Source organism: Vombatus ursinus, unplaced genomic scaffold, assembly GCF_900497805.2.
Source record: "Vombatus ursinus unplaced genomic scaffold, bare-nosed wombat genome assembly UNPS02014945.1, whole genome shotgun sequence".
Taxonomy (NCBI): Eukaryota; Metazoa; Chordata; class Mammalia; order Diprotodontia; family Vombatidae; genus Vombatus; species Vombatus ursinus.
Genome location: NW_020954723.1, coordinates 18924909 through 18952367, shown reverse-complemented (window position 1 = coordinate 18952367; position 27459 = coordinate 18924909). Strand labels below are relative to the sequence as shown.

The following is a 27459-nucleotide window of genomic DNA, read 5'->3' as shown; positions in this document are numbered from 1 at the left end:
GATGTATAATTTTCCTATGAGATAACATTTTGGAGGTCTTTAACTTTTTTGATATTAACAGTTACTCATTAGTTGAGTCAGAATTTAGTCCAATTTCTAAGTGAATCCAGATAGTCCTTTAACCTGTAGTTAATTATAGGCCTCTTCCATTCCTGGAGCATAGTGTTCTATACAAAGGCACTTACCACAAACTCTCATACAAGGAGCTATTTATAGTATTTTGAATTTATAAAGTGCATTTACAATTATGTATGTTAATTTAAATAGAACTCAAGGTTGAGGGTCATCACCTGAAATCTGGAAACTTAACTTTTTTAATCTATTAGGTTGTTTTTCAAATGTAGGAATAGTTTAAGAGATTGAGATGATATTACCACCAGCTGTGAAAGAGTATGTTGGAAAACAATTGCCCAGTAGAGTTTTAAAGCAAGAAGGCAATAAAAATGGGCAGTGAATTTCTCTACCTATTTTGCCAGCAGGAGGGGATGCACCCAAGGGAACTCAGACTGTCAAGAATATGTATTGTGTGCCCCATGTGCACAACCTGTTACACCTTAAGGAAGAATACTAAAAGAAATAGAAGACATAGCCTTAGATTTTTGAGAACTCACCTTCTACATAGAAAGGACATTAAAATGTTCCAATTAAACAGGAAACAATAAACAATAATACAGCACAAACAGAATGCATAAGTACCAAATACATAAAGTTGAGTAAAAGATGAATCATCATCGGGTGGGCTAATCAAAAAAAAAAAACGCTTCCCATGGCAGATACTTATTTTGAGAGAGCACTGAAAATTCCCATAGAAAAAGAGGGGACATCTCTTTTTTTTGAAGAGGTGGGCTACTATGGGTGTGGAATATTGCATATACTCTCTGACTCAGTGTGTCGATTTGTTTCGCTTGACTGCTTTTTTTTTCTTATGTATTTAGTTAGTTAGTTACAAAGGTTAGCTAGCTGGGGAGGGGGGTTGAGTGAAATGTCTTTGGAAATGAAAGTTGTGTAAAAACTCTCTCTCCTTCCTCTTTGTTCTTCCAGTGAAGTACAGTACTTCATTGTATAGAATGCAACCATTATGTCTTTTTACTTTGTTCAATTTCATTCTTTTCCTTAGAGGTTCTACTTAAATCACTGAAAGTCTTCCTACAGATGTTTGAATGTTCCATAGATCTTAGTGTGACAACTGTGCCGTCAGTCTCTTGTTTCATGGTTGACCCTCCTTCTCTTCTAGTCATAGATGATCTTACTGATATCTTTTATGCCGCTTCTAGAATATAGGTCATTATGGGTAAGATGCTGAAATCTACTTATGTCAACCATGCATCATGTAATGCTCTTTAGGGAACATGTTGTTTTGCTTCTGGGATTGTAGCATTTAATGACCCATCATCCCCTAGCATCATTGGGAAAATATTGGCTTTGAAAACATGGGCTTTTTTTTCCATAGGAAACAATCTGAGAACACTGGAAATATCATACAATTTCTTAAATGTCATCCAGATGCTTCTCTTCTCTTTTAATTCTATACCTGTACTATTGTCTATCTGTAGTACCTGTCTAAGGTGCAACCACCACTGATGGCCAAACTACTGGGGTACCTATCTAACTGCATTCTGTAATTTGGACAATATATGTTTTTGTTCCACTTGGTTTTTCCTGTGTGGATTGCTCGGTGAATTTCTTTTAAGTGGCTGCAGATATCATTGAGGAGAAATGTAATACTCTGGGGTTTGATGCAATCAGTACAATGTCATCTGCAAAAAGGAACATCTGGATAATTTCATTATCTTCTATTTGAATTTTGCATAAGACATGCACAATTACAATGACAAAAATCTTTGGCAGACATATATGTTTATCTTATACTTTGTTTAAAAGCATGTATCTCTATGCTTTTAAGCAAAAAAAATTGACAATCAGAGAATTCAATGAAAAACACTGGTTCATCTATCAAGGCATTTTGGATCATCTTAACATATTAAGGCTCTATTTTGTTTCAAGTCAAATGTGTTTTTTCTCTAATCAATAACAAAAAAACCTACTAGTATTCTATATTATGACTGTCCCTGATCTTTTCTCTTTTTAAATTTTCTGTTCTTTGATATACTTTGGAAATTTATCCCTGAGTTGCGTGGTTTTTTTAATGTTTCACATACATGATAGATTTCTTCTGGGAGTATCAGTCAAGTTCATCCTTTTGCTAACTTCGTCTTCTTAAGTGTTATTTCTATTTCCACATATATAGCGCACCAGGTACTTTGGTGTTGACATTCAGTTGTACTAATTTCACTGCTATTGATGATGATTTAAAAAGCTCATCATAAAAATGCTGGTAAATCAATTTCATTTTGAATCTATTTGAGGTCTTACTTCTCATTTCATCTCTATATTGGCTTAGGTTGATTAGGAATAGGTGGGTATCATGCCAACATTTTTGTAGGCCTATTTTTCATTCCATTATCTGTTTTTTGAGGTGACACTTCTAAATACATTCTATTATTTTTTCACTTATGATTTGCAAATGAGTTTTTCTTCTAAATAAGTGTTGCCAGTTGCTGCTGTCATACATTTTCAGAGTTGGATAGGACTTCAGAGTCTCTCTAGAACAACTGATACCTCAAAAATAATTCCCTCCAAAATGGCAAAAAGTGGTCGTCAGCCTTTGTTTAAAGACCAGATGAGAAACTCACTACTTCCTAAAGCAGTCCATTTCACTTCTCACACAAGCAATTTTAAAATAATTCAACATAAAACTCCAAATATTATCTGAACAAGGAAGCCAAGAGAGAGTCAGGGACCAGAATTGGACACTCTGCCTTCCTTTATGTATCAAAGGATCACATTCACTTTTTTGATTTACATGTAAGATGGTTGAGTCAGTCTACAAAAATCCCCCAAATTTTTTTCTAAATTAATTACTGCCTAAACTTTCCATTTGCTTCATTTACTTGAAAAAGAGGCTAAGTGTTTGCTGGCTGAAATAGATTCTGAAATAGATTTTTTTTGTCTTCTTCACGGTGATTGTTTTTTATCTATACAACTTGTCTAGGTAATAGTAATATTTAAGTTCAATATTTGATGTATTCAAATATTTAAGTAGTTTCCTCTTCCTTCTCCTTCTGTCACTATGCCCAGTGTCTTCCAATTTCTTCTTGAATAATAACAGCTAGCAGTTCTATAGTACTTCAAAGTTAGCAAAGTTATGTATACATACACCCATATGTATGTGTATGTATGTAAAACACAACAACCATACAAAGTAGGTGCTATTATTATCACTTTCCAGATAAGGAAACTGAGGCTGAGAGAAGTTAAAGGATGTGCCTAGGGTCACACATTTAACAAGTATCTGAGGCAGGATTTAAACTCAGGTCTTCCTAAGTTCAAGACCAACTTACTATTTACTGCGCCACTTAGCTGTGTAAGAAAGTATTCATGACATGCAGGTATGATATTTCTGAGTAATTTACAAGCCTTTCCAAATTTACAAGCACTTCTAAACATTTTGACCTTTGCAATGAATTCACCAAGTACCAAGTTACAAGTTGACTTTGTTTGAAGGACCTTGTTAAGCTTGTGATATGGTCTGTTTCTCCAACCTGTTCAATAGATTGTGGCACATGAACTGCACTTATATTCTCCATGGTCTTTTTGCTTTTTCTCTTTATGTTTGTTGTTTTTGTTTGTCCTTTGCTTTTGAAGAAGACCTGTGACATCATGGGTGATGTCTTGTTGTGAGTGAATTGGGTTTAAGCGAGGCAGAGCTGTGCAAAGTCATCATCCTCACTCTCTTCCTAAGTCATTGAAGTCCAGTGGCAAGACAAAAGTCAAGTTGACTGGAAATGGTTCAGGATGCAGTGGATGACTTTGGCATCTTTGATGGCTGACCAAGCTCTAGCCTCTCCATAATGCTTGCTTCAGCCTCCTTCATGGCCACTGCAGCAAATTGTTCTCATTCACCCATTCTGCTGAGGGAAGTCTTCACTTGCTTGGGGTAGACAACCCCTAACTCACCAATGGGTTTGAGGTTCATGGGTTATCCTCAACCTTGTTTAGCCCATCTGTCCAGATGGTTTACAGGAGTGATCACAGCTCATGCTACAGCTTCTTGGAGCCACAGATGAGAGTTGATTTACTGCAAGGAGAGCTAGACAAGTACTCCGTGATACAATCAACTCCTCTAAATCTTTCATTCTTCTCTGCAAGGAGAGCCATTTAACTATCCTTCCATTTAGCTGCAACTTCTTTTTTTATTTTTTTATTAATTTATTTTAATTTTTCAACAATCACTTCCATAAGCTTTTGAGTTTTAAATTTTTCTCCCCCTCCCTCCTCCCTCCCTCTCTAAGACAGCACGCAATCTGATATAGACTTTACATATACTTTCCTATTAAACTTATTTTCACATTAGTCATGTTTTAAGGAAGAATTAAAACCAATAGAAGGAACTACAAGAAAGAGGAAACAAAACAAAACAGAAGAAAAGAATGGCAAATGGTATGCTTTGATCGGCATTCAAACTTTATAGTTCTTTCTCTGAATGTGAATAGTGTTTTCCACCATGAGACTTTTGGAAATGTCTTAGATCCTTGCATTGCTAAGAAGGGCCAAGTCTATTAAAGTTAGTCATCATATAACATAACTGTTACTGTGTACAACATTCTCCTGGTTCTGTTCACTTCACTCAGTCCATACAAGTCTTTCCAGGTTTTTCTGAAGTCTGCCTGCTCATCATTTCTTATAGCACAACAGTATTCCATTACATTTATATACCAGAACTTGATCAGCCATTCCCCAATTGATGGGCATCCCCTCAATTTCCAAATGTTTGCCACTACAGAAAAAATATTTTTGTGCATGTGGTTCCTTTTCTCATTTGTATGATCTCTTTGGGATATAGCCCTAGAAGTTAGTTGCAACTTCTTTATGGCTTCTGGTTTCATTTAAAATGAGGATATCAGTATTAGGGTGATTCAAGAAATTTACACTCTAGAAGAGGAGTTTGCAATTTAGTTGTTGCTCTAGTAGGATAAGCAGACCAATGGTCAAAGGTTAAGAATATTAATGATTCAATTAATACTTAAATACTATATAAAATGAATCATTCTTTGAATCTTCTAGGTCCTCCTTTTTTTTCCTCCAAAAATGTAGGAAGTAGGTAGGAGGGAGCTACTCAGTACTAATGATCATTTTGGATTTTTAACTGTTCCGTCAATTTTCATGGCTAAAGAATTCAATACTTTTTCATACTTACTGGCTGGTATTTGGACAGTAGACTCAGTTTGTCACCAGCGCTGTACTCATAGAGCTCTATCTAGGGTGCCTGATTTCCAATGCAATCTTCACCTTGCTCCACCATTCTTCCTCCTTGTTATTCTTCTCATTTAGGTACAAAGTGTTATTCTGCAGCTTAAACAAAGATTTTCTCAGTAGGTATCCCTGCTTCAAAACAATGCCTTAACTCAACATTGAAATGTTTCTGAAACTTGAATTTTTTATTACAATAACCTTTCTGCATAAGATAGATTAAATTATATAATATGTGTTCTACAATATAAATTTTTATTTTTCCCCTTTTTCACTATGACATTTTAACACATTCTTTCATTTCTGACTTTGGAATCCATTAGCAATGCCCTTAACCTTTCTGAGATTTTTTCTCATCTGTAAAAATGGAGATTAATACTATTGATGCTGTCTATTTATGCTTTGTTGTGAGGAAAGTGTTTTGTTACTAGAAACAGTGTATAGAAATGCAAATTGCCAAGAGTTTTTGGAGGGTCAGTGCAAATAAGAGGAAAAAGTAGTGAATAGGGGGTCAGAGGATCTGGGTTCAAATCCTAGGTCTGCCATTGGCATCCCTTGACTCACTTCTTAAAGAGGCCTATTCACTGAATGGGCATTACCTTCCTCAGAGTGAGAACCTGAAAAGACCTTAGCTTAAAAGGGCCAGGGTCTCCCATTGCATCCTGGGCCATCTACAGTTATCCTGATGAATATCTGGCCACCTAACCCAGATGGCTCTGGAGGAAAAAGTGAGGCTACTGACCTTGCACAGCCCTTCCTCTCTCAAATCAAAATCAATTCCAAGTCATGTCATCATCTTCCTGATGTCATGGTCCTCCTTGAGAACAAAGGACAAACACAACAACCTTATGACCCTTAGAAAAGTCATTTAAATCCTCTAGGCTTCACTTTCCTTTTCTTTAAAGTAAAGGAATTGGACATGACTAGATGATCTCAGAGGTCTCTTTTAACTCTAAATTCTATAGAATTATAATTATATAATTCTATATAACACATTATCATATTGTATATAATATTTATAGTATAATATATAACATGCATTAAATATGACAGTGTTATATAATGCATTGATAATCATTATATTATAATAATACACAACATATTGATATTGTATTAGAATAATATTATACAAATTGTACTATAATATAATATTATAGTCATAATGTTATAATTATAGGCTCATAAGCCTATAAACCAAGTTGTCCAAAAACAGAATTGGCTGCCTCAGTACATTCTATACTCTCCATTACTGGAGATTTTCCAAATAGAAGTTGGATGGTGACTTATTGGAAATACAGTGTCTTAGCTCTGCCATTTATTTAATAAATGGCAAGTATTTTCACCTGTCTGGTCCTTGGTTTCTTCATCTGGAAATTAAAGACTGTGAATGAGATAATCTCCAAGATTCCTTCTAGTTCTAACATTCTATTGCCCTAATTGATAAGAGATAACCTTGGAGTCACCAGCTAGGGCTGTCCTTTTAGCTATAGAAAATTAAAATGAAATGGAATACAAAAACATGGGTGTTTCGAGAAGACAAATATATGAGCCTTTTTTCTATTATTATTAATAAGTTTATTAAACATAGCCCAGGCTCTACAGAGTGATATATGACCTTTACCAACAGTGTAAGTTTTATTTCCCTGTTGCCTCTAGAATTAAATACAAACTTTTTTTAACACTAAAAGTACCCTTCACAAACTGGCCTCAGCCTACCTTTTTAGACTTCTATATGTGGCAGTTAAATTGGCTCATTCACTGGGCATAGCATTACTGCTTCCATGCCTATGTAGAGGGCTTCTCCTCATACCTGCAATGCTCTCCTTCTTTCCTCATCTTTACCTTTTAGAATTCCTAGCTTCCTCCAAGGATCAGCTCAGTTGTTACCTCCTACAGAAAACATTTCTTGATCTCCCCAGTTGTTAGACCTCTTTGACATCTGACATTGCTTTGTCTTGAGTTTGCATTTATTTATCTTTGTACATGTTGTATCTCCCAGTAGAATGTTAATTCTGTGAGGTCAGAATTTCCTTTTTGTCTTTGTATCTTCAAGGTTGAGTAAAACAACCAGGATTTAATAGCATCATAGAAACATATTTGGAATTTAAAGGGATGTGAGAAGTTCTCTGCTCTAACCACCTTCATTTACAGAATTAGAACTAAGGTCCAGAGAGATTGTGACTTGTTCAAGGTCACTCAATAATTTGCAGACCTAGGATTTTGACCTAGGCTATATGGTCCCAAATCCAGCATTTTTCCCCACTAAACTACACAGTGGGCATGTAATAGATGCTTTTTCTTATAGATCAAATGATATAATATTTGTAAAGCACTTGGCAACGTGCCTGGCACAAAATAGGCACTATAGAAATACTTATTCCATTCGCTCCTCTCCCTTTGTTGAATGAATGAATGAAAATAAAGCTCAAAGGATATAAAATTTTCTCCATTTAATGTGCTGAATACCTTTGTATACTGTAGATGCTTGGTGTTCTTCAGAGACAAAGATGCTACAGAAATGTAAAACTGTGCCTCTTGATACTGAGAGCTTAGCAATTAAACTTGATTATAACACTAGATCAATCTGCTTAGGATTTCCAAAGAATGGCTTTTCCAGCTTGGAAGCTTTTCTTTGTCATCTGCTAAAAGGTCAACATCTGTGCAAAGTAATCAATAGTGGAGGGGGAAAATCATCTTGACCACCAGAGACCTCACCCTCAACCAGTTATTTTGCACAAACTTTTCTTTTCCATGGCTCCAACTTATTTAATGAAAAACAAACAAATACAAACTTTATGTAATTCTCCAGGAATAGTTACACAGTTCACTGTTGAGCTATGTCACATAAGATTGTAAAACTTCATTAGAAAAATTTCCCCTAATGTGTGTGTATATTATATATGTATATATGTGTATGTGTGTATATATGTATGTACATATGTATACATATATACATATAATGCACACATATATGCATATATATTTAAAGAACTCTTTTATTTAAAGACACCCAAAATTCTTATGATGCCTTAGTTTCTTCTAGGAATAATACTTAGATATTGGTGGAACATTTAGGTTTTAGAGGTTTATATTTTCATTATATTTTCCCTTATTTAGCCACAGGGTCTTAGAACAGAAAGAGACTTCAGAATCCATCTAGTCATTTTACATTTAACCCCCACATCCCATTTTCCTCATATGTAAAATAATAGCAGCTTACCATTATGTAACATTTAATGGTTTGCAAAGTACTTTGCAAACATGATTTCATTTTATCCTTACAATAACCCTGTGAGGAAGAAGCTATTATTATTCTCATTTTATACATGAAGAAACTGAGGCAGAGAGAAGTTCAGTGATTTGCCCAGTGTCATGGAACAGGATTCAAAGTTAGATCTTTGTAACTCAAAGGGTTATTTTGAGGGGAAAAATATTGTAAATCTTCATGTGATGTATGAATGTGATTTTCTAACATTTTCATTAATAGGATACATCCTGAAATACCCAGAAAACTTTATTTAATTCTTTCTGTCCCTGTTGATAGATAATGTATATCATTGTTACTCATTCTTCTAATCACTCAGGTTTGTTGCCTTGGAGTCATCAGCTAGGTAGTTTAGAGGCAGCGAGGTATTACAATGAATAGAGTACTGGGCCTGGGGTCAGGAAGACCTGGGTGCAAATCTAGCATCAAACCAGCTAGCAAAGTGATCTTGGGCAAGTCACTTAACCTCCATCTGTCTCAGTTTCCTCAAATATAAAATGAGGATAATAATAATGTCTACATCACAGGGCTGTTGAGAGGAAAAAATAAGACAATATTTGTAAAGTGCTTAGCACGGTGCCTGGCACATAATAAGCACTATATAAATGTTTGTTATTATCCTAGCTAGTTATGTGACCTTGGAAAACTCACTTAACCTCGGTTTGCCTCCATTATCTGTAAACTTGGGATAATAATGGCATCTGCCTCACAGGATTATTGAGAGGAGCAAATGAGATAATATTTGTAAAGTGCTTCACACAGTGCCTGACACATGGTAGGTACTTGATAAATGCTTGTCCCTTCTCTTCCCATCCTTTGACTTTCTCATCTCTCTCCCCCAACCTTCATATTTAATCAGTTGCCAACTAATGTAGATTCTATTTTCCTCACATCAAACTGGTTTTGCTCTACTCACATGGCCACTACTATAGTTCACACTCTTATCTCCTCTCACTTAGATTATTGCAATAGCCTCCCAGTTGGTCTCCCTGCCTCTAGTCTCTACTTTCTGCCATCTGTTCTCCACACAGCTGCCATATTTCTCTTCTCAAGACACAAATGACTCCATGTCATTTCTCTGTTCAAATATCTTCATTGACTCCATATTCCCTCTAAGGTAGAACTGAAACTCCCGTCTGACATTCAAAACCCTCCACATTTTGCTTCCCCCTACAGACTTTACAGACATTTCATATTGCTCCCCTTTGCACACTCCATGTTCTAACCAAACTACTCTGCTTTCTGTTCCACAAACTATACATTCCCACTCCTCTCTCTTTGTCTTTGCACAAGCTGTCCCATACTAGAATGAGGGACACCCTTTTCCCCTATTGCCTGTTTCAATTTGCACCTTTTTTCCAAGTTTAGTTTCAGAGGCCACGTCCTTTGTGAAGCCCTTTCTGATAGCACCCACAATTAGTTCTCTTTTCCACCTCCTATTAGGGCAGCTATTATGTGCCACTGCACAGTGGATAGAGTGGTGGGCCTAAAGTCAGGAAGACCTGAGTACAAATCCACCCTCAGATATTTACTAACTGTGTGACCTTGGGCAAGTCATTTAATGCTGTTTGCCTCAGTTTTTTTCATCTGTAAAATGAGATGGTGAAGGAAATTGCAAACCACTCTAGTTAACCTTTGCCAAAAAAACCCTAAATGGGGCCGCAAAGAGTAAGATACGACTGAAAAAGACTGAACAGCAACAACAAAATCCACCTTATATTATCTTGAATTTACTTATGTGTTTGTGTGTAGTATTCTCTCCTTGTTCCCAATGGCACATAAGCTCTGAGAAGGCAGGGAATGTTGCATTTTTGTCCCAATACCTAGCACAGTTTCTGGAACATAATAAGCACTTAATAAAAATGTTTGACTGAATTGAAGTGAATGTCAATAGATCCTACAGTTTGTTTTTAGTTCCCTTTTCTTCTAAAAAAATAAATAGAACTGTATTATTTCATAAACATTGAAATGTAAAGAGAAAAAAGGCAAGCAATCTGGTGGTCAGGTATAGATAAAAGAAAATGAACATTTTTTCTAAAACAAAAATCCACTGGGCAAAACGAGGTTACTATCATGCTGTAGATGGATTATGGCTCCTCTCTCTATGATCCAATCACTTTATATCTCTTTGCTTTATGTTTTCTAATTTTAAAAGAAGGATTACAAAAACTCTCATTCATCAGCTTTATTATAGTATTTAAAGATACTGTGAAATTGATTTTCTTTCTTTAAAAGTGAATGTAAGACTGTTATTAGACTTCAGTATGGAAGTAGAATGATTACTTTGGGGAATGGCTGTACAAAAAAATAGTTAATAAGTATTTGAGTTCCCACATAGAGGAAAACATTACACTAGAGACTAAATATAGCCTCTGCTTTAAAGGAGCTGGTGATAGAATTGGTAGATGGGTTGGGACAGCAAAAGAAAGTTTCCAAATCTTTAATTTCATCAGTGCAAGGATCTCTTCTACTGGAAAGTATTTCTGCCAAATTCAAATAGTCAAATTATCTGTGATTTGTGGTCTTAGTTTTGCCTGGGGGAACTGAGTGATTAAGTTACTTGTCAGTGGTCCTACAGCTAGTATGTTAGAAGCCAAATTTAACCCCAAGCCTTCCTTACTCCTAGGCTAGTCCATTCTCTACTTTGTTCCACTGACTGTGATTGAATAAAATGTATGATCATAATTAATATGTGTAAGAAAGTTCTATGATTTTAAAGTTTGCTTTGGGGACAACTGGAATAGTAATCAAGGAAAGATATCCAAAGAATAGTAGACTTCAGACATGGGTTCTTAACCTTCCTTTGTGTCTTGGATCTCTCTGATAACCTGGCACCCACGAATACATAAGAATAATATTTTTAATTGCATGAAATAAAATATTTAGATTGCAAAGAAAACTAATTATATTGAGATAAAGATATACTTTTTCCATTCAAGTTCATGAACCCCCTGAAATCTATCCATCCTGGGGTCCATTGACTGAAAGTTAAGAATTCCTGGCTTTAACACGTTAGGAAAGAGGCTGTCTCATGTGTGTGGAACCTCTTAAACAATATTGGAACCTAGGGAGGGAATACTACTCAAGTATATGGGAAGCCGAAAGGAAGCCATGTTGGCTGGGAGGAAGAGTGTGGAAATCAGAAAAAGACAGGTATTATGGAGCTAGCTGGTACATCAATTTGCAGTCAATGGTCAAACTTTTGCATTTCACTGGAATGGGAGGAGTAAATAATATGGGGAGAGAAGAGATTTAGCAGTGATGTTGTTAAAGTAGCAGGCAAAGAATTTATACTAATCTAACTACAGGTTGTAGCTATTTGGGAATAGCAAAAATTTGGGAGTTCTACAAAAGAATGCCATGGTATCACCAAGGTGGACAAAGGTTGTGTTGGTAGGGAACACCATGGAGAGGATAAAGTGTTGCATTCAGAAGTATGTGATCCAGGTGTTCAGCTCCCTGTACTGCCACTAGCCACTTCGGTGACCACAGGCTTGTAACTTATCTCATATGGACCTAGTTATTTACATGTTATCTGCCTCCTTAGAATGTGAACTCTCTGAGGGCGAGAATTATGTTTGCCTTTCTTTTGTATCCTCAGATACACAGTGCCAGGTGACTAACCTCTCTGGGACTCAGTTTCCTCATCAATAAAATGAAAGGTTTGGAATAGATGACCTCAAAGAGTACTTTCAGCACTAAATCTATGATCAGATAGAGATTAACTTGTCCAGGATGAATTGATTTTGAATAATATATCGGGGAAATGGGCAGCTAGGTGGTGTAGTGGATTCCCAAATAAAAATTTGGGAGTGGAGCTAGGAAAGGAGCTAATAAATAACTGTATGTTCATTCATTCAGAGTATAAAAGACAAGCGGGCAAGCAGAATACTGAGTCCATCAGTTTTTATACATTGACTAGACCCAATAAAGGAAATAGTAACTATGTCTAGCATTCATACAGCACTTTGAAGATTTGCAAATCACTTTACAAATATTACGTCTTAACAACAACTCTGGGAGGTAGACGCTACTATGATCTCTATTTTCCAGATGAGGAAACTGAGGCAAACAGAGGCAAAGTGACTTGCCTAGGATCACACAGCTAGTAAGCATCAGAGGTGGGATTTGAACTCAGGTTTTCCTGCCTTCAGGCCCAGTGCTTTATCCATGTTGCTTTGAATGATTTAACAGCAATATTCTCCTAGTGGTGCTCTATGCCTGTGAATCATGGGGAATCATGATGATAAAAACTCACAACTATAGGAAATGATAATGAAGAAATACAAGTGGAGGTGTAGAGGCTGCAGCATGTTATGAAGAATGATTTGTGTGCAAGAACTGGCATAAAAGATATCATCAAGACCCTATATAACTAGAAAAGGAGGTGGGTCCATCGTGTACTGAGAATAAAAGATAATAGGGGCATAATCTTCCTGATCTCCTGGAACCTTTGTGATAGTAAAAGAGTCGAATAAAGGTCTCCAGTGTATTGGGTAGATGCTCCATAAAACACATGGAAAACCATGGACAAGATGCTCAGTGAATGAAAAGATATAGAGGGCTTGCTATCTGCATAAGTAAAGAGGCTGTCAACCAGCGTATATTAAGTGCCTACTGTATAACAGGTATAATAGGTGCTAGGGATACAAAGATATAAACAAAATAACTCCTGCCCATGAGAAGTTTCCATTCTATCAGGGTAAACTGATGAGATCCTGTATACGTCTAAATAACAGAACTATGCTCTCTCAGAATTCAGCCTTATGTTTTTCAAAATGCTAAATGGAGTAGAAACTGCTGAGGGTGGGAGAGGTTCAGCCAGGTTTGACTGGGATGAGTTCCAGGATTTTCTAATCTGAGCTGTGGGTGGGTCAAGCCAAAGGTATATTAATTATGATTATGTGGGATCTCATCTGAGGTCTAGGCCCAGGGTATAGGTGTTGCACATGACTAATTAAAGCCAGAATCTGCTTAGACAGGTGAGTTTGAGGTGTCTACAAAGAGATGAGAGCTAAGGTCAGAGAAAGGACGAGCCAGAAGTTGGAACAGGATGAAGATGGAAGCTTAGACTTTTCCTTGGAACAAGCAAGCTGAAGAGGAAGCAGTAGGTCAGCCAGGTACCAAGGCTGGATGACAGGACGAATAAACAGATGCAAAGTCCATAGGATGAGGTGGTGGCAAGGTAGGGCCCAGAATGAGGCGGGTCACCACACTGTGGTTCAATCCCAGGAGGCTGATTTGTGCTGACAGGTTTCTTATGAAAAGCTGCCTTTTAGCAATGGGCTCATTTCTTCCAGGCAACCCTTACCTCTGCAGGAACAGTATATTTTGGCATTGAAGGGTCCAAGACACTGTAGGGCTCTTATCTTGCAACTGATTTCTCTCCTTACCCACCCAAGTCCTAGGTGTCTTTCAATTTAAGTTAACCAATTATTAACTATCAATTAAGCACCCACTTATGTATGGAATACAGTATACTAGATGAAATATGGTATAGTTCTTTGGTGTCAAACTCAAACAAAAATGGATCTCTGCAAGCTGTGTATTGATTTAGAAAAATCACATATTTACATTAGCTATGTTTTATTTTATTTTTATTTATTTTGTTAAATATTTCCCAATTATATTTTAATCTGGTTCGGGCAGTACTCAGGAGTTGTATGAGCTACATGCGGTCCCTCTGGTGTGGTGGGTAGTGCATGGAGTCCATGAGACTTGTCTTTAAATTCTAACTTCTTCACTTTCAGATACCACCTTCCCACCCTGGAAAAAAAAACAAACAAACAAACTTTGCCTTCAGGCCCCACTTTGCTGATTGGTGGCTCTCTTTAATTTCAAGAGGAATCCTTTACTTCCAGGAGACTCTCTACATTTCTTTATTCTTTCTCCAACCATCTTTATCCTATACCACCAATTCCACCATTTTCACCGCCTTCCACTTTCTTGCTGCCATTTAAAGTAAAGCCCCATTCGAATGTAAGGTCCTTGAAGGATTATGTATTTCCTTGCATTTGAATCACTAATGCTTAGCGCAGTGCAAGGCATATTTTATTGTTGCTGCTCAGTTGTTTTCAGTTGTGTCTGACTCTTTGTGACCCCATTTGGGGTTTTCTTGGCAAAGATCCTGGAATGGTTCGGCATTTCCTTCACCAGTTCGTATTATAGATGAGAAAAAGGAGGCAAACAGGTTTAAGTGACTTTCCCTGGGTCACACAGCTAGTAAGTGTCTGAGATCAGATTTGAACTTCGGAAAAGAAGTCTTCCTGACTCTGGGCCTGGCTATCTATCCACTGTATCACCCAGCTGCCTGCTTGGCACATAGTAGGTACTTAATGAATGCTCTATCATCTATATATCTCTATGTCATCTGTTTGACTATCTGACCCTGAGCAAATTGTGTAATCTTTCTGAGTCTCCTCATCTATAAAATGAAGAAATTGGATTCAGTAACCCTTATGGTCTTTTTCAGCTCTAAGTCTATGATCTAGACATAAAGGCATCCATAAAGATGAAATCAGATATGATCTATATAGTACTATGTAGTACTCAGGTAAAATCTCTCTAGTTGGGAAGATAAATTATGTAGGCAAAGGAATATAATTTAAATTAGACAACAAGTATGAAAGGGACCATAGGATCAAATACTGAGACCTGGAAGCGATTTAAGATCATGGAGTTCAATCCGCTCATCTAACAAATGAGGCAACTCAGGCTGAGGGAGGTTTAATGACTCACCCAGAGTCGAGCAGTAAATAAACAGCAGAGACAGAATTTGAACCTTTCCAGCATACATATCCAGTCTACCATACTAGACTGAAATCTGAGAAATCCCCAGAGGGAGAAAGAAATAATTTCCAGGAATGAGGTTCAGAGGAGGCTTTGTCAATGAGATAGGACCTGAAGTCTTATTAATCTCTTGGGACTGCAGGGCTGTGGGTGTTCGAGTGGGGCATTAGTCTGGGATCTTGACAGAAACTTGAGCAAAGAATCACATCTAGTATTGCCTAAAGCTTCCTTGTTACCTGTCTCTTGCAAAGATCCAAAATAAATTTAGGACATATGGGTGTAGTTTGCCACTTGGGTAATTTATGTCATCCATAGTGGTTAAAAAAAAAAAGAAAAAAGAAAGACTTGCTGTTTAGCATCTTGCACAGAAATGAATCAAATGCTATGTTAGAAAAGAACACTAGAGGGCGCAAGAGGACAAATAAAAAGCCTTGAGAGCGGTACTCACGGTGTGATTTCAGGCTTCCAAAAGGGGGATGAACTGCTAAATTCATCTACTTTTATCCTGACTTATCTTTCTATTCGGGTATGTTCTTTCAACCTTACACATGCTATGATGGATTTTAAGTTCAAAAGACAATTTCTCAAAGTTGCATTGTGGTCCGGAAATCAGTCCATTTTCCCCAAAGGCACGAGTCACCCTCAGAGCAAACAAATGCCTCCTGCCTGACTCCCCAGTAAAGACCACTGTCCTGTGCTCTGCCCTGGTCAGACTCATCTGGACTCATCTGTTTTAATCCTTGGCACCCTACTGAAGGAGGGATACTGAATGGCTAAAGTGACGTCAGAAGAGTTTGAGCAAAACAGTGAAGGGACTGGAGGCCTCGGCTTCTTAGTTTAATTCCTTTCAACAAGCCTTTATTAAGCACCTACTATATGCCAAGCCCTGGGCTTGGCACTGAGAATACAGAGACATAAAACAAAATATTCATTGGCACTCAGGAATTTACATTCTACTAGGATGGAGAAATTGAATATATTTAACTTTAAGTAGACAAGATGGGGATGTGATAGATGCCTGCAAATATTTGAAGGAGTATTCTGCAAAAGAAGGTTCTACTTGACCGTAGAGGAAATTACAAGGAGCAATGGATAGAAGTTGTAGAGGGACAGATTTAGGCTTCATACAAGGGGGAGGGGTGTGAAATAAAAACAAAAAAACCCAGCATACAACAACAACCAAAAACCAAAAACACAATTTTCCTAATATTTAGAGCCATCCAGAAGGGAAAGAGAAGAAACATTTATATAACACCTACTATGTACCATGCTCTGTGCTAAGTGCTTTTAAAAATATTATCTCATTTGATCCAGAAGTGTCTCTGGAGGCAGTGGACCTCTTACTCTCCCATTCTCTTCATGCCTCTGAAACACAGTATGTGTCTTCAAGTGAAGGATGAATGACTACTTGTCAGGGAACTTAGAAAGCAGATTCCTTTTCTGTACTAGTTGTACTCTGTAGTGCTTTGTAGCCCCAAGATCTTAATAAATCCTGCGATTTATTAAGAGGAGCAGTGGCTTTTAAATCTGAGTTACAAGAGGTTTTTAAGTGCCATCCTCTTTTATCCAGAGAACGAGACACCAAAGGCAGAATAGTAAGCTTTGAAACCCTCTGCACGATGGCTTTTGCTGCAAGACACACCCCAGTGTGCAACAGATGCTTGGATGTGGGGACAAAAGGGTCTTGTTTAAAGAAGAGAAAGCCAGTGTGTATGAAACACTGAAACATTTCCTTCCACCTCTGTCCATCTGTGTTTCTCAAAGTGCAACAGATGTCTTCTCAACTTGTGGCATCCACTGTAGGTCTTTGAGGTAACAACAGGGTTTTAATGGTTTCTGGTAGAATACTATGATAAAATTCAAGATATTGCTCACTGGGGAAAGGGCAGAGTTTCTCTAGAAGTGTGACCTCTGTGATCACACTTCTAGATTATTTATCATTTGTTTACTGATGAATATAGGAGAGAGAAACTGTTGGTAAAAATAGGCTCATGTATGAAAAATTTTATTCCACGATGCAATGACCTGACCATATACTTTAAAAGATCTATGTTTATTTAAGTATTTGAAAGAAAAGTCATCATTCTATTAGCCCTTTCTTCCGTGTCTTTAAAAAATATATACCTTATTTTTATTGGTAAATTTATTTTCACCTCACATCCATTTCTGAATATATCCCTCTCTCTACTCAACAATCTAGAAAAGCATTCCTTATAACAAAAATTAGCAAAACAATCTCACACATTAACTCCCTCTAACAGGTTATGAAATACACTTCCAAAGTCTTCTACCCCTGCAAAGAACAGAGAGAGGTAAACTTTTCTCCACACTTTTTTGTATCCAACCTGGTTATTCTAATTGCAAGGGGTTGTGTTTATTGTTGTTATTGTTTTTCCAATTACATTGCTTACATGATAAACAGTATACAGTTATCTTTTCCACACTGTGATTTTCCCTATCTCAGTTTTTATATATGTCATAGGTTGGCATAAGAAATTAAATGACAATTTTTGGGGAGTTTTGTGGTAGCCACAGGTGACACATGAAGGCCAAGAAACAACATAGAAAAAATTTAGAAACTCAGAAATGCATAAAATATATGTATAGTACAGTATAATATAGGCTTTGACCAAATACTTAACCCAAATTTTACAATAAGGTACTGTAAAAGGAAAAGAAAAAAAAATATTCAGACTTCTCTGATACAAAGGGAGGGCCAAAAATTTTTATGTGGATTTTCAAGATCACGGGGAAGGGGGCTCCCCTAACCCCCTCAATGTGGAAGAGATAACTAGTGTAATGGATAGCTCTGACCTTGGAACCAGGAAGACCTGAGTTCAAATTTCACCTCTGACACATTCTGAGTATGTGATTCTGGGCATGTCACTTAACTTTTCTGTGCTCTAGGTAACTCTCTAGACTCTTAATTGTAGAGAAGCTACTGACCTACATCAATAGGAATTTCTCCAACAAGAATTTCTGTACATCAATGAAATCACTGGCCCATTCCCCAGCCTTCCAATTATATATTTCTTCCCTATGTGTCTCACCAAAAATTCACTAATACTAATGGGAGAGATGACAATCCTGCTGTATTCTGCATAACTAGAATTTATTTTCCCCTTGGGGAAAAAGAGTTAGGGATCAATGAGTTTGGAAGTATTAGAGAGGCTAGTCCAACAGAGTTGTAGTGGCAGCGGTGGAACAGAGGAGAGTTGGAGGGGAGGAACAGTGGTGCAAAGGACAAGAAGGGGAGGTGGAAACAGCGATATAGAAGATAGTGCCAGAGAGTATTCAATCCACTAGGACCCTTAGCAGTCAAAAATCATAGTGCACCTCTGGTTGAGTGAATGTACATTGGGGAAAAATTAGAAAATTCATTGCATACTTATCAAGGACCTGCTATGTCTTAGCACTGTGCTAGACAAAACAGAAAAACAAATCTTTCTCTCAAGTAGCTTTTATTTTCCTGGGAGATGCCATTGCAAACAAATAAGTAGATTCAAGTTAATTTGAGAAGTGAGAGAACAGTAATAACCAGAGGGATCAGGAAAAGTTTCACAAAGTAGGTGGTAACTGAATTGAGCATTAAAAGAAGATAAGGATATTCAGAAGGGGGGGGGGGGGGAAGGAGAAGAAGGAAAGTGTGCATTCACAGCATGAAGGAATAACCTGTGCAAAAAGATAGGAGAGAGAATGCTAAGTTCAGAGAATAGCAAATAGGCCAATTTTGAATAAATGTAGGGTGAGTGAAGGGTAGTAGTGTGAATTGACTAGGAAGGTAGTCTGGAGTCAGATAAAAACAACAAGGGAAAGCAGAAAATAGTTATAGAAACATGTAGGAGAAAGAAGAGAAAATTATATCCTCCCATCTGTAACCTTTGAGACATCTTCCAAATGCTATGGCAACATAAATGACACTGACTTCACACACTGCCCTGGGGTTGAGCTAACTGTTATAGAAACACATAATCTACTTAAAAAATCCTGAAGCTCATGATCTGAAAAATGTCTCCTTTAGGAAAGAGCTTTCTGGGATTCCTCCAAAGATCTCTTGCCTGGAATAGAATTGACCCAACAATAGACTTATTTATCTCCAAGGTAAATTCCCTTAGCAACATTCCAGCAGTGCCTGATTGTTTAAAGGACTATTCCTTCTCCAGTGTCCTGAAGCATGAAACTGATGATGTAAAGATTATTCCAGCTGGTGTCAGAGAAGATGCAATTATCTTTAATCTTTGCTATTGGAATGCCCATGATATGAATTGCAAAGTATTTAAAATAAATCTCAGCTGTTATGGAATTAAGTCCCCAAATAGAGATGACTTTTATTACTTAGAATATGCCCTGTAGCTCAAACTGTTTCTTCTCCCATTTAATATATGGTATGCCAGGGTCTGTTTCTGGGTGGCATGCTGGCCGAACTGAAAGGTGGCACAGTTATGTAATAATTGTGGGAAGTGGGCTCGATATGCTGTCTTTGATCCAGTCAACCCACCTAACAAGTTGTAAAATTGGCTTTTTCTATATGACCCTGGCTTCCAGAGAAACTTTAATATGAAATCATCGATTTCCAATAGTAAATTTTTACATTTATATGAGAAGAAGCATGGCACAGAGGAGAGAGAGCTAGCCTTGGAGTTAAGAAGACCTGGGTCCAGTTCCCATCTCTGAGACCTACTGGCTGTGTGACCCTAAGCATGTCACTTAACCTCTTGGCACCTACATCTATGTATTTCAGAACAAGTGATGATATGAATCGGCAGGGAGAATTTCTTCCTTAGGAGATCCTTCTATAAATGAAACATAGTTCTGGTAGAAAAAAAGAATATTTTCTAAAACTTTTTTTTGGGGTGGAATTATGCTTCACATACATTATCTTCAGTGGAGTCTTGCAAGAATCTTATGAAGCAAGCACTACATTACAACTGTTATTTATATTCATTTTACTAATTAGGAAACTGAAGCTCAGAAGGTAGGATTCAGATGTTGGTTTCTCGTGATCTTCAGTCCAATGCCCTTTCCACTAGACCACATGACCTCCCTATACACATGCTTTATAAAAATCCTTCTTTTAGCAAAAATGAGAGGCAGCATGGCATAGGGCAGGCGGGAACCTACAGCCTTGAGACCACATGTGGCCCTCTAGGTCCTCAAGCACAGCCCTTTGACTGAATCCAAACTTCACAGAACAAATTCCCGTGATAAAAGATTTATTTGTTCTGTATAACTTGGACTCAGTCAAAAGGCTGTACCCAAGGACCTAGAAGGCCACATATGGCCCCAAGGCTGCAGATTCCCCACACTGGTAGGGGATAGAAATCTTGACTCATAACCGAGAAGACCTGGATTCTAGCCTACTTCTTAAACCTATGGGCTTTGTGACTCTGGATAAGTAACTTCACCTCTCTATACTCCAGGCAATTCTCTAATGCCATAAGTTGCAGACAAAGTGGCAACCTACATTGTTAGAGAGAATTTTCTTACCTGTGAGTTCCCAACAATGATGAAATCAGAGATCCAGGCCATATTCTGAGTCCCATCTGAACTATTTGTTCAAATAACTTTCAGTGGATCAGACAAAATAGGAGTTCTGGGAATGCAGAGACTATACATTTTTTTCCTTTTTTAAATTTAGCCTTAAGTAGAATGTTCTAATCCTCATTTCCTCCATTGACTTTCTCAACTCTTGTCTCTTGCCCCCTTTACGTTGAGGTTTGAATTTTTTTTTTATTTCCTAACAGCGGCTTTATTGAAGCCTACTCATATCTAATCTGTGTGCAGTTTGGGCCAGATAAGGTCATATCTTGGTAATGTGAATTGAAAACTGGCCCCAGAGTCAGGAAGATTTGGGTTCAAAATATGCCTCTAGAGAAGGAAAAAAGAAAAAGACATACATGCTCAGAAATATTTATAGCACCTCTTTTTGAGGTGAAGTGGCAAAGAACTGGAAATTGAAGGGATACCCATCAATTTGGGAATGGTTGGACAAGTTGTGGTATATTATTGTGATTGGAATACCATTGTGTTCTAAGAAATGACAAGAGATGGTTTCAGAAAAAAATTCTTAGAAACTTATATGAACTGATACAAAGTGAAGTGAGCAGAACCAGGAGAACATTATATACATTATTGTTCAATTGTGAAAGACTTAGCTACTCTGATCAAGACAATGATCCAAGAGAATTCCAAAAGACTCATGATGAAAAATGCTATCCACTTCCCGAGAGAGAACTGATGAATTCTGAATACAGATTGAAGCATGTTTTTTCACTTTTTTCTTGCCTTTTTTTGCACCATAGTTAATATGGAAATATGTTTTACATGACTTCACAAGTAATAGGTATCATATTGCTTGCCTTTTCAAATGGTAAGGGAAGGGCAGGAGGAAAAGAGAGAATTTAGAACTCAAAATTTAAAAAAAATCAATATTACATTTTTTTAAAAGTTCATTAAATTTTTAAAAAGACCTGTTTCCAATACCTATTGACTGTATGATCTTGTGCGAATAATTTCTTAGTGCCTTAAATAACTCTCCAATATTTTAAATTGCATAGTAGATGTCATTTACAATGTTATGGTTTCCTCACCCAGTGATCCTATATCATTGAAAGATATCATTACAAATATGGTCTCCCCCCAAAACAATTCCAGAAAAACCAGTGGAGTATTTACATTCAAACTCTAGGTACTAATGTAGTTTAATGGATAGTTTCGGACTTAGAGTCAGAAAGACCTGGGTTTGTATCTTACCTCTGACACTTGTTTTATGTGTGACCATAGGTCAAATCCATTTAATTTTTCCAAGCCTCAGCTTCCTCATGTGTAAAATTAGGGTAATGATAATAATGGCTCACATTTATATAGAGCTTTAAGGTTTACAAAGCACTTAACATATTAACACTTAACACAAACTCATTTGAACCTCACAACAACCCTGTGAGGGAGGTGCTACTATCATCTCCATTTTACAGATGAGGAAAACTGAGACTGAGAGAGATTAAGTGACATGTCCTTGGTCATGACTCTACAAAGTATCTAGTAAGATTTGAACTAGGTCTTCCTGACTCTAAGTCCAATGCTCCATACATTGTGCTAACTAGCTGCTAATAATAGCATACATATGTCACACCTCCCTCACAGGACTTTGAAAGGATTAGCTAAAGTAATGCTTTAAAGGACTTTGCAAAGGTTAAGTCACTGTATAAGTGTCATCTCTTATTATTACCACCACAAATTCAAGGACACCTAGTCTCTAAGGAAATTTGGTGGATGAAGGCTACATATCAAGGCACCATTATGTTAAACTCAGTCAATGGTCTTTTAAGCTCATTTTATGCACATAAAAATCTCTTTACATCTTCATTGAAGAAAAAAAACCAACATGCATTGAGAGCCTTCTGTGGATAGGCACTGATAAGAGGTACCAGGAGGTAGGAAAATAGTAAAAGTAGTTGGGTTGAAAAAGGTGGAAAAGTTTAATTTCACCTTTTAATTTTAAAAGTTTTTAAATGTTTACTCTATCTGCCTGAAACAAAGAAACACTTCCTAATTTATACTGCCTTTTAATTTGAATGGGTAAATCTTAAATAATTTATATGTGTAGATCATTGGCCCTTGATAGCATACCAGACATATAGGTTTGAGGCTGAGCATGAGTAGGGGAAAGCTTGAATGTGGGGAAAATATGTTGATCTTAGATTTATTGGGTCTAGGGACATTATGGAGATTTCATCAGTTCCATGGGAGAAAAAAATTTATTCTGTGTGATAGTCCAAAAATAATGAATGAGGCATGAAGATAAACAACATTGTAATTCAACAGGTTAGAGATAAATGAAATTGCTACATCCAAGAACCATCAAAGGGCAAATGTGAAGGTTAGAAGTGGAAATCAGACATTTTTTGGCATTCTGGTCATTGCATAGGTTATACTTCCTTGAATTTAGACCCTCTTCCAGGGCAATCAAAATCTACTTCTTTCATAGGCTCATAGATGTAGAAGTGAAAAGGTTCCCAGAGGACATCTAGTCTAAACCCCTCATTTTACACTTGAGGAAACCAAGACCCAAGGAGACCAAATGATTTGCCCAAGGTCACCAAGGTAGTAATCCCCAGAGGTGGGACTTGAACTGAGGTATTCTGACTCCAGAGGCAGTACTTTTCCATCATACAAGATATTTGTTCATGACAATGAGTTTGGAAAACCAAGAACAGGAGTATCATAGGATGAGAAAGTATGGTGGGGTTGTGATCAGCAATGGTTGAGGCAATGTCCATATTGGAAAGGAAAGAAGGAAGGAAGGCAACAACATTTACTAAACACCTGATATATGCCTGGCACTGAACTGAGTACTTTGAAAGTATTATCTCATTTAATTTTCACAACAAACATAGGAGGTAGGTGCTATGATTATCTCCCTTTCACAGATGAGGAAACGGTAGCAGATAAAGGTTAAGTGACTTACCAGGGTCATAGCTAATAAGTGTATATTCAGACCTTCCTGAATCCAGGCCCTCCACTCTATCCTCTGTATCACTTTGCCACCTCAAAGCATCAAAGCAAGATGAGTCAAATCAACAATATTTGCAAACATATTTACAATGAGATGAGGGCAGTGAAGAGTTTACATTTTCAAATGTACAAATGTATGATATTTCAGGAAAGAGAAGGATTATCATCTAGGCCAGTAAGGACTAGAAGGGAGCAATGTTTCAGCTAATCCATTCTCTTGGCTCCACCAATAGCGCAAGCCAGATGTTAAGAGGATAATCGAATCCACAGAAGTGTGCAGGATTATTTAATGTGGGGAACTGTCTTCTGACCCCAGTGGGTGATCAGCTTATACTAGAAAGCACAATAAGCTGATAGGCCTTGTAATTATCATCCCAGGGAGAGTAGCTGCAAATGCTATCCTTTCTCATCCTTATCTCAGATGTAGTATTCTATGCAGGAAGAAATGCCCCACATATTGTAAACAGAAGGATGCAGCTAACACTGCTATTTTCCCTTGGCTCTTCTTAGAACTTTTTAAATCTTAGTTTTAGTTTGTTTGTTTTTTTTGAAGTATCACTTCAATTCTGAAACCCCTTCATGGAAGAATATAGTAATTTCTTAGAAACCTGGGGCTAGTGGAGAAAACTTCAGTGATTATTCTACTCTTTTTGCCTTCAGTTAGGACTTTAGGACTACCTAGGTAACCCAAGGTAGATCAATGTTGACCCTTTTCTTAAACCTCTATCTCTAGAAAGGGGTATGCAAAGCATTGTGCCAATTTCAGACAAGATTCCCAGTTGGGAACTTTTTATGTTTATGTTAAACATCTCTTGCTATGATTCAAAAGGATTCCTTAACTGTAATAGTGATCATTTATATAATGCTTTAAGGTTGCAAAATGCTTTTTTGTTCAGTTATTTTCAGTCATGTCTGGCTCTTCATGACTCCATTTGGGATTTTCTTGGCAAGCATACTGGAGTGATTTGCTATATCCTTCTTCAGCTCATTTTACCGATGAGGAAACTGAGGCAAACAGAGTTCAATGACTTGCCCAGGTTCATATAGCTAGTCCAGACTTGAACTCAGGTCTTTATGACTCTAGGCCTGGTGCTCACTGTGCCACAAAGTGCTTTTTAAAAATCTCATTTCATCCTTATGAGAACCCTGGGAGATAGGTCCTATTATTAGCCTCATCTTACAGATAAGGAAACTGAACTTAAGAGAGGTTAGTGACTTGCCCAGGGCTACACTCTAGTCATCCTAGCTACTTTATTGGTTATGGAAATTATGATGTAGATGAAAATTATTTGGTTATGCTTATATTCATGAAACGAGACTTCCCCTCCCTAAGCCATACCTTTCTCAACTAAAAAAAAAAATAATTAACTAAATCTCCATCATCCAATCATTCTGACTAATATAGGTGCTGCTAGACTTGGTAGAATTCAATGTTTATCATTGAAAAACCCTAAGATTTTGCAAAGTGCAAAAAAAGTGGTTGTTAACACTTGTAAGACATGTGACTATGGACAGGTAACCTGATCTCTCTGAGCCCCAGCTTCTTCAACTATAAATGTAGGATAATGAAACTTGCCTTCCATCCTTAACAGGATTATTGTGAACAAATTATATTTATAAAATGCTTTGTAAAATGGGAGAGAGAATGTTTTTTAAAAACCTTTTCTTTGTCCCTTAAAATGATTGTTTATATTTATATTACACTTATATATTATATATATTTATATTATACTTTTAAAAAAATCTATCACATCTCAACAACACCCCATCCCACTCACACCTCATCCGTGTAGAATCTTCCTTTCTAAAAAAGAATATTTGAGCAAAACAATTCTATAATAATAATAACTAACATTTATGTGACAAATTAAGGTTTATAAAATACTTCACATATTGGTACAGTTGGGATTCAAGTCAGGAGACCTAAGCTCAAATCAAATAGACACTTACTAGCTGGGTGACCCAGGGCAAGTCACTTAACCTTTATTGCCCTAAGTTTCCTCAATTATAAAACGAGGATAATAACAACACTTACCTTGCAATAGGATGTTGTGAGGATCCAATTTGTAAATTTCTTAGCACAGTGCCTGGCGCATAGTATGCACGAAATACATGCTTGTTCCTTTTCCCTTCCTTTCGTTGAATCTTCAACCTAAGAGTTAAGTGCTATTATCATCCCCATTTTATAGATTAGGAAACTGAGGCACAGAGAAGTTAAGTGAATTAAGTGAATCATCAGGGCCATACAAATCATATCTGAGGCAGGATTTGAACTCAGGTCTTCTTGACTCCACCTCCTTCACCCTCTTTCTGTTGAGAGGAAGGAGATGTGTGGTTCAGTGGAAAAACGTTTCACTTAGACTTGAAGTTCCTGGGTTACATTTCTAGCTATGGCTCTCACTGCCTGGGTGACCTTGGACAATTCCCTTAATCCAGGGGTGGGGAACTTGCAACCTCGATGCCACATGTGACCCTCTAGTTCCTCAAGCGCTTCAACTGAATTCAAACTTCACAACATGGCTACAGGTCCTCCACCCCTCATCTCTCTAAGCCTCAATTTCCTCATCCTTAAAATGAGAGACTTAAACTTCATGGCCCTTATGTCCCTTCTAGCTCTAAATCTGTGCTCCTCTGGAGTCATGACTTACCACTGGGAACTCAAATCCCACCCTTTACAGGAAGCCTTCCCCTTCTTATCCTTCATAATTCCAGTGCCATCCTTCTCTTAATTATTTCTTATTTATCCTGGATGTAACTTGCTTTGTATATATTTGTTTTCATTTGTTTCCCCCAGTAGATTTTAAGTTGTTTCAGGGCAGAGATTGTCTTTTGTCTCTTTTTGCAAAGCACATAACAGGTGCTTAATAAATGTTTATAGATTGATTTGATTCTAAGCAGTCTGGTAAAATGATGCATAGATAGGTACTAGCACTTATCACTGTACCTAGTACATGATAGGTGTTTACTAAATGCTTGTTGAATAATAGATTGATTGCTGAGGTATCAGCTTAACAGTTATTGGGGGGAGAGAATATTCCTCTTCCTTGATAGTAATAGCTAACAATTATATAGCACTTTAAGGCTAATAAACTTTACATATATTATCCCATTTGATTCTCACAAAAACCCTGAGAGGTTAAGTGCTATTATCATTCTCATTTTATAGAAAAAGAAAAAGAGGCTATGAGTAGTTAAGTAACTGGCCCAGGGCCACATCAGACAAGATTTGAACTTAGATCTTCCTGACTCCAAGTCCACATCTTGTTCTGACATACCCACTTAACTGTCTCAAGAATCATTTGTAGTATGGCCCTTTAAAGGGAGGCCTGCCCCCAATTTTTTTATTTCAAAATTGATGTCTCATCCCAACAACCCAGAGAAAGTTCATGAAATTCATTTGACTTTGCCCGTGACCATATTTTTGGTAACAATCACAGTGCTACCTATGTTATCTAGGTTTAGGGGTGTCCTTTGTTCTAAGAAATACCCTGATGAGTCTGACTAAAGCATGATATAATGCATACTATCCCAGTAAGGAAGGAAGGAAGGAAGGAAGGAAGGAAGGAAGGAAGGAAGGAAGG

General features: G+C 37.2%; 1 protein-coding gene across 1 annotated transcript in view; it reads left to right on the top strand.

Annotated features, from left to right (window-relative positions):
- Nucleotides 1–27459, top strand: part of NRXN3 (neurexin 3) — a 1892810-nt gene that overhangs the window by 805518 nt on the left and 1059833 nt on the right. The window lies entirely within an intron of this gene.